The sequence below is a fragment of the Diuraphis noxia genome, unplaced genomic scaffold, assembly GCF_037042655.1.
Source record: "Diuraphis noxia isolate RWA-SAM2 unplaced genomic scaffold, SU_Dnox_SAM2 contig0003, whole genome shotgun sequence".
NCBI lineage: Eukaryota > Metazoa > Arthropoda > Insecta > Hemiptera > Aphididae > Diuraphis > Diuraphis noxia.
Window position 1 is genome coordinate 47,344,224 of NW_028301713.1, and position 18,239 is coordinate 47,362,462.

General features: G+C 26.2%; 1 protein-coding gene across 2 annotated transcripts in view; it reads right to left on the minus strand.

The window, feature by feature from the left end:
• Window positions 1-18,239, minus strand: part of Dscam4 (Down syndrome cell adhesion molecule 4) — a 76,201-nt gene that overhangs the window by 31,282 nt on the left and 26,680 nt on the right. The window contains exon 2 of one of the 2 annotated variants that reach the window (XM_089222743.1): window positions 13,321-13,491. The exons of the other annotated variant lie outside the window; for it this stretch is intronic. The gene's annotated coding sequence lies outside the window, so the exon portion shown is untranslated. The remainder of the gene's footprint in view (window positions 1-13,320; window positions 13,492-18,239) is intronic. 2 annotated transcript variants of the gene reach the window in all.

Genomic DNA, 18,239 nt, shown 5'->3' on the forward strand with positions numbered 1-18,239 from the left:
CTCATAGTTTTATCGATAATTGTATTGATTAATGAATTAGTTCCGGAACAATAAAATTAGTATATTACTTATATCCATAATATAAGTATTGACCGTTATAGATGCGATGTTTTAAATATATTTTATAGCAGTTAGCATTAAGGAATATTAGGATCAATAAAAATTTCAAAATTACTATAGAATTAATTCAGTTTATGTAGTGTTCGATCACGACAGTAAATTGTGTTATATGCTAAGTTAAAAAAATTTAGTTCACTATTCTAATATATAGTTATAAATAATAAAACAATAATTGTATCGGGAACTTTAAACTCGTACCATATTTTAAATTAATTAAATTATGTAAATAAATATTGCTTGTATAATATATTTCAAAATTGAAAATGGCAACATCGCAGTTTTTAAGCACAATCATTTAGGTTTTCTTTTATACATATTTCTATATCTTTTGATACGCCTACAAAATTGTATCGTAAAAAATGTATTTTATGCTCAATCGTGCTGTAGCCATTTTTAAATGGGAGGGGTTATAAGTTGTGTGTGTGTGTGTGTGTGTATACATTATACATTCTTGAATTTACTTGCAGGTTAATTATAATAATATATCATTAATCATATATGTAACTGGAACTTGTATATTTGTATATAATATATATTATATAAGAGTTATAGTGACACCTTAGTGTAAATTACCTCATTATGGTTATAAACATGCTTCATTTTGTATACAGATTGTACATTTTCTTTCTTAATAAAAAAAAAACATGCTTCATTGCTTGATAATATGTTGTTGTTATCGATAAACTTAATTTATTTGAAAATTTAAAATCAGACAGAAAAATAAATTTAAAAACTTGATTTTAATTTCAATATTTGTTCATTATTGTTTTAAAGTAAATGAACAAAAAAAAAAAGCAAATCTGAAATATGATACACTCATCCGCCGTAAGCACGCTCATGTAACCCTCCCTTATGAGTTATGACTTATGAGTAATAATGGATACAATCCTTAAGAGTAGTTAAAAATAAAAATTAGATTTAAGAAAATAATTATAATTTGAGTTGTTATAAATTGTGTGGAAACCTGCAACAGTTTTAAAAAAGTTTAGACGTTATTTATTTATTATTAGATATATATTATTTACTGTGTAAATTGTTTATATTGTTATATTAAAATATTTTTTTTCTTCTATTTGAATTAATATGAAGTACCTACTCTATTAACATTTCTGGTTAAAAGTCGGTCGCATCAATCGAAGACTAAACGTAATCATCCTAAATTAGATTATCTTCAATGAAAATTCTAATGTAGATCGTTCATTTCTTGTAACACTATCTTAAATCTATTAATGTATATCACTAATTTGTTAACCTTGTTATTTACTACATACTCTCGTATTATATTAATATCGTTTTTATAAATAGCTAAAAATTTTGTAATTTTGTACATTATACCTAAGTTTAGATGACTTTGTCAGGAAAACTTTATAAATAATAATAAAAAAACCTACTCTAATTTTCTTAAGTTAATCAATTTTAATAAAATCATTGTATGCGAAAAAATATTTTGAATGAAAACAGTCTCAGCATAATATATTACTAAGTACCTATATTAATTTATGATATTATATCGCTGTTAAAATAATTTATTTTAATATTAGACATTGGTAATAATATATATTGAAAAAATTACATTTCAAAATGTCATTGTGGATATTAAGTATAATTTTATAATTAAACATCTCAAGTGCCCAATAATAATATTTTTAAATTTCAACGAAACAACAAAAATCGTTATTCTTCGTTTAAATATCAAATTTAAGATAAAATACTCATGAAAAAAATTTTGATTATGTACTTTTGATATTTTTAAACTGTTATTTGAACAACTTGTGACAAACCTGTAATTACATTTTTAGGCTTTTTTAATATTTAAAATATCTGAAAATGGCTCAAAACGTGTCAAAATATTTTAATAATTATATCATGTATGGTGAAAATTATAAATATTTTGTAAAAAATATCGTGTATCAACTGTTATTCTTTTGGAATTATAATAAAATTAGATAACTATTCAATGAGAAATCATTAATTTACGGGTGAATGTCAAATGTTCCAGCAGCCATGAATCATTGCATACTCAAATAATATTTAAAATCAATCTAAGTAAGTTAATAAGAGATTGCCTATTACTATAGTTGGTTTGTAGGTCTTCGATCATCGTTTAAAAAGTAAACAGATCCTCTCAGTTACTGATTTGCATTAAAAATTTATTAAAGGAAATATTATATAGTTTATTTTATTTAAGATCAATGATTGCTTTATTTTACATAACTGTTAGATACTAATTCTCTTTGAGTTTTATGTGTAGTCGCTAGCTCACACAATGGTATAGAACACAGCAAAAAAATATTTATTTTTTAAAACATTTATTGGAATAGATACAGTTTCTAATGATATTCACTATAAGCATATCTGTGCGTAATATATCATACAAAGACCTGAAGATATATGAGGAGAGAATTTACTCAGCAGTTAACACTCATACACGATTGGCTACATTATATACAAAATATATTAGATTTTCATTTTTTTTTTTTTTTTTTTTTTTTAAATAGGTATTTATAAAAATTGGACCAAGTCATAACTCCAGCACATTTTAAGTCTCCTCAGTGTATTACCAGAAATGTTAACTAAGTGAAGTACAATAATAAGTGGATTTAGATAATTCGCAAGGCAGCAGCGGGAGCGCTTGTTGTAGGATATGATCATATCGGCAACAGTCTGTGTACCAAAATCTGAGTGCAGAGTATGATTTATTACATAGAAGGACGCGTTAGTAATTCTACGAGATGATATTGATAGGAGTATTTGTATTTTATAAATGTTGGATTTTTTCCGTTTCCCATATTTAGACGCCTTAAGTCCAAATAAGATTCAGTAGACTTTTTTATAAACAACAATTAAATATTTAATATAAATAAAAATTTTTATTTTATTTTATATAATATATTCAAAATAATAAAAGAGTCAGAAATAGTAACACGTATTAGTTGGCAGTAAAGTTTTAGTTTTAGTTGCCATATAATGGGGCGTTATTTTTCTTTGTTGTGTGAACAAAACAGTGTAGTCAGCATTACAAATGTTTACGATGCAAAAGTTATATACTCTATTTTTATAGTTACAGATCGAAGCCGTCATACACCCACTTTTTGTTATACTATATAAGACATTGTCGTGGCTTAAAGTTACTAGTGCGGAAGTGCCAATGTGCCACTATATCTTATTAAAATGAATGCGCCTACTGAAAGATGTATGCACATAATATAGTGTGTACATTGTACATTTGAATGTTATGGTGGTTGGTGGATGTAAAAGTTCCATTGAATAGAGAAAATATTTTAAACTTTCAAGTGCGGAACAATTAAAAATGCATATCCATTATACGCATATATTATTATTTATTATAATATAAAATACATATCTTGAATTTAATAAATGGTAAAAATATACTACCCTATAATACCATATTAAATTATTTTCAAAATACCCTCTCATTTTTTCGGAATATTATATTCATTTGCCTAAGTCTCGCTGATTATAAAGCAAATCGGCCATTCTGTCGATGATTACGTTGCAACTTATTTGGGACCCTCTTTTTCTTATTCATAAATAACTATCATAATTTGGATTCCATCTAGTGTACATGATATTCATCCACAAATCATAATTGTATTATTATTAAACAGCTAAATGGCGTCTAAAACAAAATAAAATTACATAGTATTCTGCTAAGTTAATTCTGACTCAAGGTACGTAAGTCTTATTTACGGCAACAAAATGTACCATAAACAATTATATAAGCATGCATATATAAGCATTATATTAGGCTACTTGGTATTCAACGATCAAAACATTTAATTTCCATTAACAATTTTATCATCTATCTAGGTGGGTGAAATAATTTCCGAACAAACCAATGCAGTAGAAAGTATTATTACTATCGGTTATTTTTCTTGTTACGCGGCGTATTATATAGGCAATAAAGGTACATTTCTGCGTAGAGGAACAACCTATTTAAAATATCTAATTTACTTGTATGACAGTATTACACATGTAAAATATTACAGTTTTATATCCGTTTTATAACTACTGATATTTATTAATTGCATATTTTAAATTTTAATAATATTCATATTTACCATTCATCCATTATTATGACAAAATAAAATAAACAACTGTTATACTTTTGCATTTATATTAAATAAGTTACAGTTGTCGCTCTTTATTATAAGTTATACAAGTAAATATATAACTATATAAGTGACAATAGTATAAATTGTATTCACTAATCATGAAGTCGAGCAATGTTTTATATTTTGTGTAAAGTAGTATAATAAAGATATATAATCTTCAAGTTTTTCTATTAAATTTAAGTTTGAAAACAACAATGATGACGGACAATATACGATATTGTTTTTTATTGAATACAATATAGATTTGTATCAAACTTTCAAGAGATTTATCATTACATATTTTGGTGTAATATTCGAATTATTTATATCATATATTATATCAGTATAAATGTATTTATACAAAAACGTTCTAAGTGATCCACCAGATAATGTAGATGTTAGTTTCTTTAAATTTTATATCATACATTTAAATTAAATTTAATTTAATATTTAGATAGTAAAGCACTTTTATTAATCATAAGTTATTTAAAAATCCTAAAAATCTGTTCTAGTTTTTACATATTTTAATTGAGGACACAAGAAGACCACTGTAGATCAAAGATAGTTAGCTTGTTTCATATTGTCTGTAGGTTTTTAAGTATTTCTAAGTTATTCAACGCGCCAGCACAGAAGATCAGTGACCATACTAGTGTATGCTAGACTTCAGTTTGTTGATTTTTGGAATTCAGAAGTGGTTTAGGTTGATGTTACGGAAGGATTGGGATGAAATAGACCCGAGAGACTATAGGTATTCTTGCTACCGATTAGTCATTGTTTCGTGTTATCGCTCGTCTACAGTCGCCGTCAAAATGTGTTAGGTATATAATATTATGATATATCACAAACACACTAACACACTCATATTTAATATATATATATGTACATACAGTTACTAGTGGAGCCACCGTATAACTGCACCGGAATTATATTATACGTGTACTCGCTGTATGTCAGTTCCGGTAGAAACTTCAACCACAGAGGCTATAATATCGTTCGCACCGAAGTCGTATTATTTTAGTTATAACTAAATAAGTTATAACAAAGTTTACTGATTGTGTATTTATATAAACGTACTATTGTGAGGCGCCTAAAACGAGATAAGAAAATCACTGGTCTCCTTCTATAATATAATAGTGTGCAACGACCGTGGTTAAATATGTAAATAATGACACTATCCTACGACGACGACGTGACGATTGCTCCGCAATCGTCAGCCGGGTTTATATTATACCTATAGCGAGACCGGAAATGAAAACCTTTCGAATGGCCTGATTTCGGTCGGTGATTGGATGTGTTCTCATGCAGAGATGGATGGAAATAACCCGCAGAATTTAGTAAATATGTGTTCACTTCTTCACTCGTTGCACACTCACACACCGCTACCAAGAACAGGTAACAAAAAAATAAAAACGTGAAATGCGTATCGAACTTCCAGTAGTCGTCAGTGAGATGATTTTAAAAAGGAAATGTTGTCGGTCACTAGAGTTTTTGCTGAGATAGGCGATAATAAGTCAAGAGTCGTCCCCATTCGCATAGCCGTTGCTGTCAGATATTTTTTATAGAGGACCAAAATTATGTGTCAAGGAAACTCGCGAAAAATACGTAGTTAGCAAAAATAGTATTAATTAAAAATATAATATACAATATTATTTTTTTGTAAAAACATAGCACATAAACCTAAACACATATGAATCTCAACCAGCTTATATTACTTGGATTATATAGTCACTGCAGTATAGCCGTGGTCTGTACAGATCTGGACACACGTTTTACTATATGAATTTACACACACATACTCATAAAATATTAAACATATGTACCTATATAATATATTATACATATATTTTGTTTCTTTTTTCAAAAAAAAAAACATGTTGTAAATAAAATAACTCCTATTTATCTACACGAGTTTTAAACGCAGTAAGGCTTACTAATCTTTTTTGATGTTAAATAAAATTAAAATAATAAATAAGTATTAATGGATATCGTTTGTAGTAATTAATGTGTATGGATGGCAGGTTTTCTGTGACGCGTAAGAGAGACGTCGGTCGTAGCTTGCAGCCTGCAGCTTGGGTACTCTCTCGCTCGGCGATCACAACGGTTGATTCTTGGCTTTGGAGTAGGGATGGTGGGTGGCGAAAGCGGTGGTTGTCACGCAGCATCAGAGCCCGCCATCCCACGACGACCACCTCACCACTACGCACCACCCGCTGATGCACAAACGCAACCGCCGCTACCCCCCGCCAGCCACTGAGATAGGCCGCCGGGCCCACCGATCATTATTATACATGCGCACGGCTCGTTCATTTATTTATACGTTTGTTCGATTTTTTTATTTTTCAGTTCACCCTCTCACCACGCGGCGACGTGTATAAACACAACGTCGCGCGTTGCCGCCGGAGTAGTCTTCGTGTAATAATGCGCGCACCACCACCACCACCACCACTGCAGCCACCAGCAACAGCAACTACCGCCACAGCTACCGAGTGCAGCGGAAATGACAGTCGCCTAATAGACGACGGTGAAAAACAAAACAAAAATAAAAGTATAAAACGAAAATAATAATGAAGGAAACAAATGACGACGAGAGACGATGGCAGAAAAACTCCAGCCCTTACAATGCCTACCACGCCAATTAAAATATTATTATTATTTACATACAACAGCTGCGTGGTACACAGCATCAGCACCAGTTGTGTATAAAACGTGAACCACTGCAAATATGACGGATCGTGATTATGTATAGGTATACAATATAATATTGTACATACAGAATAGGCCACAGTGTGTTCTCCTTTTGATGTGTTAACCTTTACGGAAAAACGAGAATACTATTTGTGCACCATGATACACTCCGTATAGGGACATTATATATTATAATACTATTATATAGCTGCGAGGTATATAATTACGTACTACGTACAAGGGAAAAAAATATTTGCCGACGTTTTTGCACACAGTTTAATATACTGTTGTATGGTCGAGCACGTGACACGTGTCTGCTTGTGTACTATATATTATTATAATAATGATATGGTAATAATAATCACCTACAACACAGTCTTCCCGAGATACAATGCACTGACTCACAAACACTTCGAACCAGCAGAAGGAGGAAAACAATACGTGCGTACATCACTATATTTTGTAATATACAACACGAGAAACGCATACTATATTTTACGAGTATATAAAGCTAGTGGCACCGCTGTGACTCGTAAACACAAGCTAGATCATATTACTATTTGCTGAGGTTCAATAGTAGCCTAGTCAGTTTTGACGATTTCGAGATTAAATGATGACGTAGACAATTTTTAAAAATAATGCAGAAACAATTATTATTATCATAATATAAGAAACTCGGGTTAATTTAATAATATATATGTATTATATATGCATGTAATGTATTCAAATATTTAAATAATGTTTTAATTTTTTAATATAAATAATTGAATAAAATAGATTTTGTGATTATTTTTTGATTAACTATACATAATATTAGGATTAGGGTATACTATTTCTGTAAAAATAAAGCTTACATAATGGACACATTTGAAATACGAGATTGAATTTACAAGATGGAATGTTGTACATATTATATAGGACGTTCACGTATTCAGCAAACCTTCACGTTTTATTTTACTGTAGGCAATAAATGAATCGAAAAGACATCAATCTTGTTTCACACAACATCCATATAATATGAAGAATAATGACGCATTATATGTGCAGCATACTATACACGTCCGTACAGTTTATATTGTAAATTGCACTTACTTATTCTCCAATATCTTACAAGGTAATCGTCATTTTAAATGAATTGGTATTACATAATGACCAAACACGGCAAAATAGATAAGGATCTTAAACTTCCGAATTATAAATGCATATTATATCGTCATGTTGGGCACCACTCCAAATGACTACCGAGAGTACAATGCGTTTTTGGCTCAACATTGATAATCTTTTGTTTGGACCTAGGTATGTAAAATCTTGTTCAATTTTTGTATACATTGGGTCAATTAAATTGCATATAAATAGTTAAAATAACAAGAACATTATATAAAATTATCTTATTTTATTCTTATCTATGTATTTAATTAATTAATTTCAATCTATGTGTATAAATGGGTTATTATTATATATATATAATGTTAAATATATCATATTATACAAATAAAAACTATGAATTTAAGTAAAATTAATTTCGACCTTTATGAACATTTACTATGGTTGTTCGATTACATGTGTTTAAAAAAAAATATTATAACTGTTTAATTTATATTAAACTGTATTATTTTAGATTCTGAGCGGAGCGATAAATGTATTGATTTTATCATGATGTGTGTGTGTTTTTTTTTTGTGTCTGTTATCACGTTTTGGAGCAGTAAAAATGCTTCGACTTTTTACTTCAGTACCTCGTTCGATCAGAAAGTGAATCTAGTTGGTACTTTGGGGGGTCAAAAGTAAAAAAATTCTTAATACTTTTCTAAATAATCGAGAAAAACAAACTAAAAATTAAGGGAAAAACGGGAAATTTTACGCACACTCATTTTTCGACAAAATCGATTTTGGTTTTTGATGTAACTTTAAAACGAATGACCATTTTCACCGAATTCCACAAAACATGTCAACATTGAATAAAAGTTAAATAAAGATACATTTTTTAATATTGAACATAATATGTTTATATAAGTATATTCTATCCACCATGCAATTTTCAAAAAATTTCGACTTAAGTTGAACTATTCATAGGCATTTGAAATTTTCGATCATTATTAGTTTTTTTAAATTAATATCGATAAAAATGTATTTGTTAGGCAGAAAAACTTTAAAATTTAATACAAGGCTCTTAACATATTGTTACAATAGCACTTGAAAAATAAAATAAATTCATAGTCACATTTTTTTTTTATAAGCATTCAAAGTTTAAATTTTGACAAAATACGTAAAAATCACTAAAATTCACAAATTATTTTAAGCTAGAAATTCATAAAAAATTTTCTTTTTAAATCTAAGATTTGAAAATTTAATACAAGATTCTTTACAAGTTTTTCAATATTTATCATAAATAAAAATTCCACCGGAAATTCAAATTAAATTTTTATGAGCATTTGAAATTTAAATTTTTACAATATTGGATTTTCACTTTTAGCGACTTCCTTATTTTAGTGTAACTCTAAAACAAATGACCGCAGATACTTGAAATTTTCACTGATACAGTTTATATACGCATTTTCTATATTTGATACAATTTTCAAAATATTTAGATTTGTTTTGAACTGTTTACTGACATTTTAATTTTTCAACTTTTTTAGTTTTTTTTTCTATAAATATCGATAAAAATTTATTTGTTCGGTAGAAAAGCTTGAAAATTTAATACAAGGCTTCTAACACATTGTAACAATAGCATTTAAAAAAAATTAAAAATTTGTAGGCCGATTTTTTTTATAAGAATTTAAAGTTCAAACTTTGACTAAATACGTAAAAATTACGGCAATGTTCAAATTATCTTAGATAGAAATTCATAAAAGTTTTTCTTTTTAATTCTAAGATTTGAAAATTTAATACAAGGCTCCTAACATATTTTTACAATAGCAGTTAAAAAATAAAAGGAATACATAGTCACAATTTTTATTTATAAGCATTTAAAGTTCAAATTTTGACAGCATATTATGTAAAAATCACGAAAATTCGTAAATTATTTTATGCTAGAAATTCATAAAAAATTTTCCTTTTAAATTCTAAGATTTGAAAATTTAATACAAGGCTCATTATATATTTTTACAATAGCAATTGAAAAATAAAAGAAATATTTAGTCACAATTTTTTTTTTTGAAGCATTCAAAGTTTGAATTTTGACAACGGCAATATTTTAACAATAGCAGTTGAAAAATAAAATAAATTCATAGTCACAATTTTTTTTTTACAAGGATTCAAAGTTTGAATTTTGACAACATACGTAAAAATCACGAAAATTCATAAATTATTTTATGCTAGAAATTCATAAAAAAAATTTATTTGAAATCTAAGATTTGAAAATTTTTCATAATCTATAATATATCCTAGACCGATAAACCGTCTTTGCTCAGAATCGTTTTTCGTATACAATGATATAATATCATTGGATTCAAATTTAATTCCATCCATTACAGTAACCCACTTTTAACCTACTGTACAGCAGAGCGACATCTACGACTTACCCGCCTTTTTATAATTTGTTTTAGATTCTGAGCTGAGCGAGTAAAAATGTATTGGTTTTAATATGATTTACTTTTTTCTTTCGACTCTGGCACAATGCTTTTGATAGGTACTGCGTTTTTTCTTATTTTTCTTACTTAATTAAACAATTTAATTTGAATATTAAACGGTCATGGATAAAAATAATTTTGGATATTGCTTTACAATACAATAGGTGTTTAGAGAGATGGGTTGCAGAAACGGATGGATTAAATTTTGATTCAATAATCTAAAACCATTGCATGCGAAAAACAATTCTGGCAGAATATGGTCTTTTATAGCCTATAATATAGTTAAGAATATTTAATGATATAATTGCTACCTATTTAAATAATTTACTATAAGACATTAGTAAGTACAGTAAGTTGAATTAATTTTCACTGAAAAAATTACATTTTAAAATTTCAATGTGTGTATATAATATAATAATATTTTCAAATTCTAATAAAATAGATAAAATCATATTATACTTCGTTTAAGTATCTAATTTCATTTTCATCCAAATTTGAATTTATAATTTTTATTTAAAAAAAAACCCATGTTTATATATTAGGTATTATGATTTATATTTTTTGGTTACAATATAAACTTATTAAACTACCGAATAGATTATTTTTCTTATCAGAAAACATAAAAGCATTTTTACTGCGCCAAAAATTGATGACAGGCCAAAAAAATGTATACAAAATTATCGTTGAAAAATCAATGCATTCATACCTCCACTTAGAATCTTAATTAAATATACAGTTATGTACAGTTAATAACTAATATAAAATTTACCCGAGAAGTAAGATAATGATATAATATCATATGATATAATATTGTGTAATATTCATTTATAAAATTAAAATTAAATAAGACAACGTGATAAATAACCTCTCATTGAAAAAGTTTTAAACGGCTTTAAAAATATAGATTGAAGAAAAAGTCCACTAGCTCAATACAACAATAATGGTAAAAATTCAATTATGCATTAATGTAAGTGCAATGTAATATTTAATTTTCAATACAACGTTTTATATTCGTTGAAAATAAGTTTTTTTTCAACAAAAATAAATACCTTATTCATCCTAACTTTTTACCGCTAGAAGAAAATGATTTATTAAATAACAACAAATAGCGACACAATAATAATAGTATTTACAATAATTGGTTCGTTGGTAATAACTCTGTAATAATTTATATTTAGCCCCATTGGCTATTATTATACTTCAATTTGTTTTTCGCATTTTTCAAAGATAGAAATTCGATCTTGAACAAACTTTTTAAATGTCTTTTGTATAGTATGAATATGATCCGAAACCTTTTACTACCTACCTTAGTAAGTGCATGGTCAAAAAAAAAACCTAAAGTACTAACCAACAAAGTATAATTTGTTCCACTTGTGATCCCGATTGGCTGTTTCTTGAATATTTTTTATTTTTCAGCGATTATGTAGTCTAACAAAGATTTTCAATATTCTAAAATTAAATTTAGACTAGAGATCAATCATATAATCATATAATATAACATAATATAATATGGAGTTAAGAACAGTAATATTTCATTATGAATAATTTAACATTTTCTTAGATTTATATGTATATGTACTTTTTCAGGTAAAAATTTACAATAAACTTCAATTAAAATATTTAAACCATTAAAAATGCAAATTAAATTAGTTTACACAATATACAACAGTCAACAATAAATAAAAATCTATTCCGATCTGCTTTTATTATTTATTTCATACAATAAGTAATTAGATTTAATTACAACTTTTTACCAAAGTCTCATTTCTGTGAACTTTATGAATTTTCTTTCGTGCATCAAAATTATAAAAGTACCAATAGGTACATATTTTATAATTTTTTTAATTTTTATAATTTAAACTTGACACCTTATTTTTAATTTATTTTTTGAACCACCAAAGAGACTAAACATTCTCAAGTGTACCTCTAGAAACATTTATAGTTAGGCATACTTTTAAATCGTTAGAAAAAAAAGTAAAACACGAGAATTAGTAACCTTAACATAACTTACGAATACTAAGTGAAAGTGAGATCTCTTAAGGATCCATGAGCGTTGTAAGCATGTGCATTGAAATTCCCTCGTCTCTCCATAATATATTAAAAGAGTTATATTATAATCTATTTATAAGAATATTTTCAAACATTTTTGAGTTGATTGCAATAATAGAGATAGGTATGGTAGTAGTTTGATATCAGATTATTATCCCCAGCTTTAAAAATTAGAGATTCATAATTTGATTTCCATTAGTTGTGAAAAATATCAGATTTAAGTTATAACTTTATATATTAAATAAAGAAACGAGAAAATCACCAAGATGATCTAGGTGAAAATATATTGGGAGTTTAATCTGAACCAAGAACTCATTTTATTATTAATTTGATCGAGTTCATCAAAAATATATTTTAAAGACTAAGTATTTGAATTGAAATGCATAAAATATATAATATTAGTATCCGGTAAGTATGTGATGTAGTGGCTGATGGATTAAAGACACTGGAAAAATGGTTTTTAATTTCGAAAATTATATACAATTATGTGATATGACCTACAGTCGAGAGAAATATTTCGAACATTATTTTTAAAAACTTCTAGGAGTATGTTATGTTTATTGAGACACAATTTTTAACATTATTTATATATTACATTTAAAACAATGTATATTGATTTTGCTTAACACTAAGTACGTAAATCAAATCATTTATTATGTTAAAATTACATCTACTATAGAAAACTATTTGTATATTTTGTGATTTATCTTTTTTGAAAATATTTAATATTTTTTTAACTTGTCTACTGCTAAACTATATTAATACTGATAAAACAACTTACATACCTTAGAGTCTTAGAATCTTAGAACGCGATCGCATTAATCGATTATTTTTGCAACAATAGATTAGAAGATGAAGTGTTGAAATTAATTCATACATAAATTGTTGAGTTTTAAATTCCAATCCACTTCCTTTACCAATAAGTGATATATTATAGTTATAATTACAGAAGGTACCTGAAATCATAATACCATAAACAAATTTTTTCTTCGTAATATAAGTAGTCGATTGACATAGAATGCAAATTTATATCTTAAGCTGGATAATACTTTAAAATATAAACTAATGGTTCAAATGAAGAATGGTAAAATTCAGTGAAATCAATAATAAGCTTATTATGTTCCAACTATTTAGACGCATAAATATATTATATTGAAATTAATGTCCAATGCAATTGTGCATTTTTTGGACGGATTTCAATTTCTAGTGCTAAATAAATTCGTATATACGTATTAAATGAAAGAAAGAACACATCAGGTCGTAAAAACAGTCATAAACTTCAAACTGTTTTCTACTTTTACCTGAAAGTTTAAAAGTTTGGACGGCCAGTATTCAACCGAGAGAATTTCGTTGGTTTTACGAGCCAAATGGTAATATTGATCGAGAATTTAAGATATTCCGAAACGAGAAATAGCAATAAATAAGTTTTAAAAATGTTGCGTGTACATACAAAACTGTGTATAAGGCTGAAAAGTAAAAGAGAGATAGATTAAGGTGGCGGGAAAAGAAGGATAAAAAAAACTAAAAACAATCACGGAGTTCTTGGATGACTTTTTGGCAAAGTTTTGGAATCTCAATAGCTATTTTAAATGTACAATCAGCTTTTTTTCGGTGATTTTTATTGTATAAATTTATTCACTATAGGTTCAAGACAGTTGTAAAATATTTGTTGATTTATGCTATCAGCCTCAACAACTTATGATACTTTATTATCTTGTACAAAATTATTCATTAATAATTATTATTAAGCTGCAGCATCTAATCAATTATTTTCAATTATAAGCGTATACCTAATAAATTTTCCATGAAATGGTACCAATGTAATAATAAATTATAAATACAATTTATACCATCAAGATTTCTTATGTAAATGGTAATCAATGGCTGGATGGAATAAATTTTAACACACAAACAAAAATTGTTTCATAATAAAATATATGTCCTGTTTCAATTTAACTATGTATATACATATGATCTTATAAGATAATTCTCGCGAATAAATCTTGATTAATCAATATTTAAAATATGTATTAAAATTTTTATAAATTTGATAAGAAACAGTTTCAAAAAGTTGGTTTGCTCGTGACAAAATTAATTTATATCCATTAAAATATTCTTTACAATATCGTCCCCAACATAACTAAGTAATATATTATAAGTATATTGTATATAAATTATATATGTATAACGTTTATGCTGACATAGTTAGTATGAAAACCAATTATAATGAAAATGTAAAAACTTTAGTTAGTTTCACTGGAATAAACGAAACGTAAAATCGAGTTAATTATATCTCATTTTTTCTGAAAATGCTTATTTTTTAATGAAAATCCATTGTCTTTTATAACTTTAAATGAGTTTGTTATTGTTGTTTAAGGTCTCTCCATGACTTTATATTATCACTATTAGTTATATATTTTAAGTATTTAACGATTGGTTAGTGGTTAGTGAGATATACTATTTAAAAGTTTTGAATAATGAATAAAATATTAACTCCAAAAAAAGAGTTTTTGAAACCAAAAATCCCAGTTTTTATAATCAATTAATTTATGTAAAGCCTTAATTTTTATACAGTATCATTTATAATCAGCCTATTTTAGCAAAAAAGATCATTGAAAGTTTTGCAATAAATCTAGTAGAATATATCATTGTTCTTATATCCCTATTTATATATATTTGAAATTACAAAAATGTATCAAATGCACTAACATGGAAGTATGTACAGTTATAAATTTAATGGGAATAAATGCTATGTTACATGCTTACTTTTTATAACTAGAAATTGCAGTTGTTTATATTATCTTAATGTATATACTGGCAATCATAATTTCGTATAGGTGGGTACACGTGTAAAAAATACAAATGTTCTATAATATTGATAAATAATATCAATATGCATGATATTCATGTATTATTATATATTACATTATACAGGGTGATTTTTTTATCATGAACCACTCATTATTTCAAAAAGTATCAATGTTTTTTAAAATATTTTTTTACAAAGTTTCATATTGTTAAAAAAACAACGTTTTTATGAAAAAATTATATTTTTTAATATTTTTTATCCTTATAATTTTTTAAGTTTTTTACTTTTTTGAATGGCAACCTAGAGTTTTAATTTCATATTCCAAAGCAGAATATTTTTCTAAGTATTTTGATACGTAAAAATCGAATTTTGGACGAATAGTTCATGAGTTATAAGTATTTAAAGTTTAGACAAGCGGAGTAGTGGACAAACATTTTGCGGGGTAACCCCGTACCACTCCACTCCGCCAATCTAAACTTTAAATACTTATAACTCATAAACTACTCGTCCAAAATTCGATTTTTACGTATCAAAATACTTAGAAAAATATTCTGCTTTGGAATATGAAATTAAAACTCTAGGTTGCCATTCAAAAAAGTAAAAAACTTCAAAAATTATAAGGATAAAAAATATTAAAAAATATAATTTTTTTATAAAAACGTTGTTTTTTTAACAACATGAAACTTTGTAAAAAAACATTGATACTTTTTGAAATAATGAGTGGTTCATGATAAAAAAATCGCCCTGTATACTAATGATTTTATACATATAAAAAACTCTTCTATATTATAACTTCTAATAGTATTCATTATGCATCAGATACAATTTATATAATATTTAGAACTTATAAATTGTATCATTATTTTGGAAATTACATTCCAAGAAAACAGTTCTTATACAATCAAGCAATGTTGTTTCTAGTAATATTTAAAATTAAAACACCAATAAAATTGTTGGTTTTGATTACTATTTGCCATTTAATTTGGTCGTTTTTTGTTTGATTTTCTAATATTCTTAATCTGTAAAAATCATGTATGGCTGTTAAGTTAACTACACATAAATAATTTAACTCATTTACGGCTAACTCATTATTAAAGTAGGTATTTAATAAAAGCCTGATTTTTAATACTATTATAGTTTAGTTTAGGTTCCTAATATTATTCACATACACTACCACCTATGTATAAAATGTATAAAATATGTAAATGATGTACAATATGTAAATATGTAATGTATTCATTATAAATACTAATATTATGCTTTTATTAATCATTAAAAATAAATCAAGTAGAAACTAACTTACCAATACAGTTTTTATTTAATTAAATTTTTTTAACAAATCATTTTTATATTTATTGTGAAGTGATTATTTATAATTCTTTTATGTTGAAAGAATAAAAAATGTGCTTAAGTATTATTATTTATAAATGTGTTCACGTCATACTATTTATTGGTGAAATTTTGTACTTATTATTTTTAATTAAAACACGATTTTATACTTATTGTTTGCACAAAGTAACTAATTCTCGTGGATATAGCCTAATGTAGTAATGTATGATAATTATGACTGCAATACAGCCAAACGGGGATTACTTAATCAGCAGGAACTGTTACATTTTGCCATGACTGTACCTATGTTATGTAGATACAGAGTTGATAAGCATATTTGCAAGTGAACTGTTTTGTACGTGCTTAGTAATGATATTCAACAATTTTTGGATTAATAAACTTTAAGAAGCCATTTTATTGGTAATTTTATGCACTACAAATTATTTATTTTTGTAAAAAACGCATACCTTTTAATCAAAATTAAATTAAACAAAACAAAATAATATTAATAACAGTTTTCACATGGATAAGAATTGAATTATTAGCATTTGTTGATAATTACCAATACTGAGTAAAACGTGTTATCATGTATCAGTTTATTTTAGCCAGCTTAATTAAAGAGGTAAGGGTCATTTAAAAACTCACCAAAAAGTAAATACATGTACGTGTCTCTTTCACCATAAGAAGCATACTAAACAAGTATAGGACCTATTCATGTATAATTGTAGAAAATATATTTACCTATAATATGAAGTTCCTTGATAAAAAAAATGTCATCCAATTATATTACGCAAATTTATTTCCCTAAAAAGTAAAAACTAACGACGGAAACTTTTATACGTAAAAGTCATATTCGTTAAATAATTAAAAACCTTTCAAAAATATTAATAAGTATAAAAAATGATAGGTCACGTTCCAGTGTTTGGGTACCCTCATAAATATACAACACTAAATTATTTTCTAATTACTATTGTTATTACTTTTATTAAGAGGGAATGTAATATAATTTATAATATTAATTCATGTATTTTATAAAATTAAAAAAAATTGTATCAGATATTTATTGGTGTGTTAAGAGTTTGACTAAATAATGTTGTATTAATGTTAATAACAATACCATATCAACAAATATAACTCGAAAATTGTGTAGTCTCCGAAGTTTATCAAATAAAGATGAACTATAGTTTTTATTTTAAAATTAAAATTACATATAATTATTAAATAACCATAGTTTAGAAACGCCATACAATATTTTATAACATTAAATTATCAATATATTTTACTGGTATAAACTATAAATAAATGTAGATTATGACATAATCTATATTAAAATATGTATGTAATAAAATTTAAAGAATAAAAGTAAACTTTTTGATACAGCAGCAGTATTATTGTTGTTATATTTTAGTTCTCGTTATAATATTTAAAATCAATTTTACTTTGTCTTTTAAAAAACAACATAAATATTAAAACAAAAAAGTTATTATAAAACTTCAAAACAACCAACAATTTTAATTATAAAATTTACAGATTTAATAGCTCAAATGTATACCAACAATACAGCGA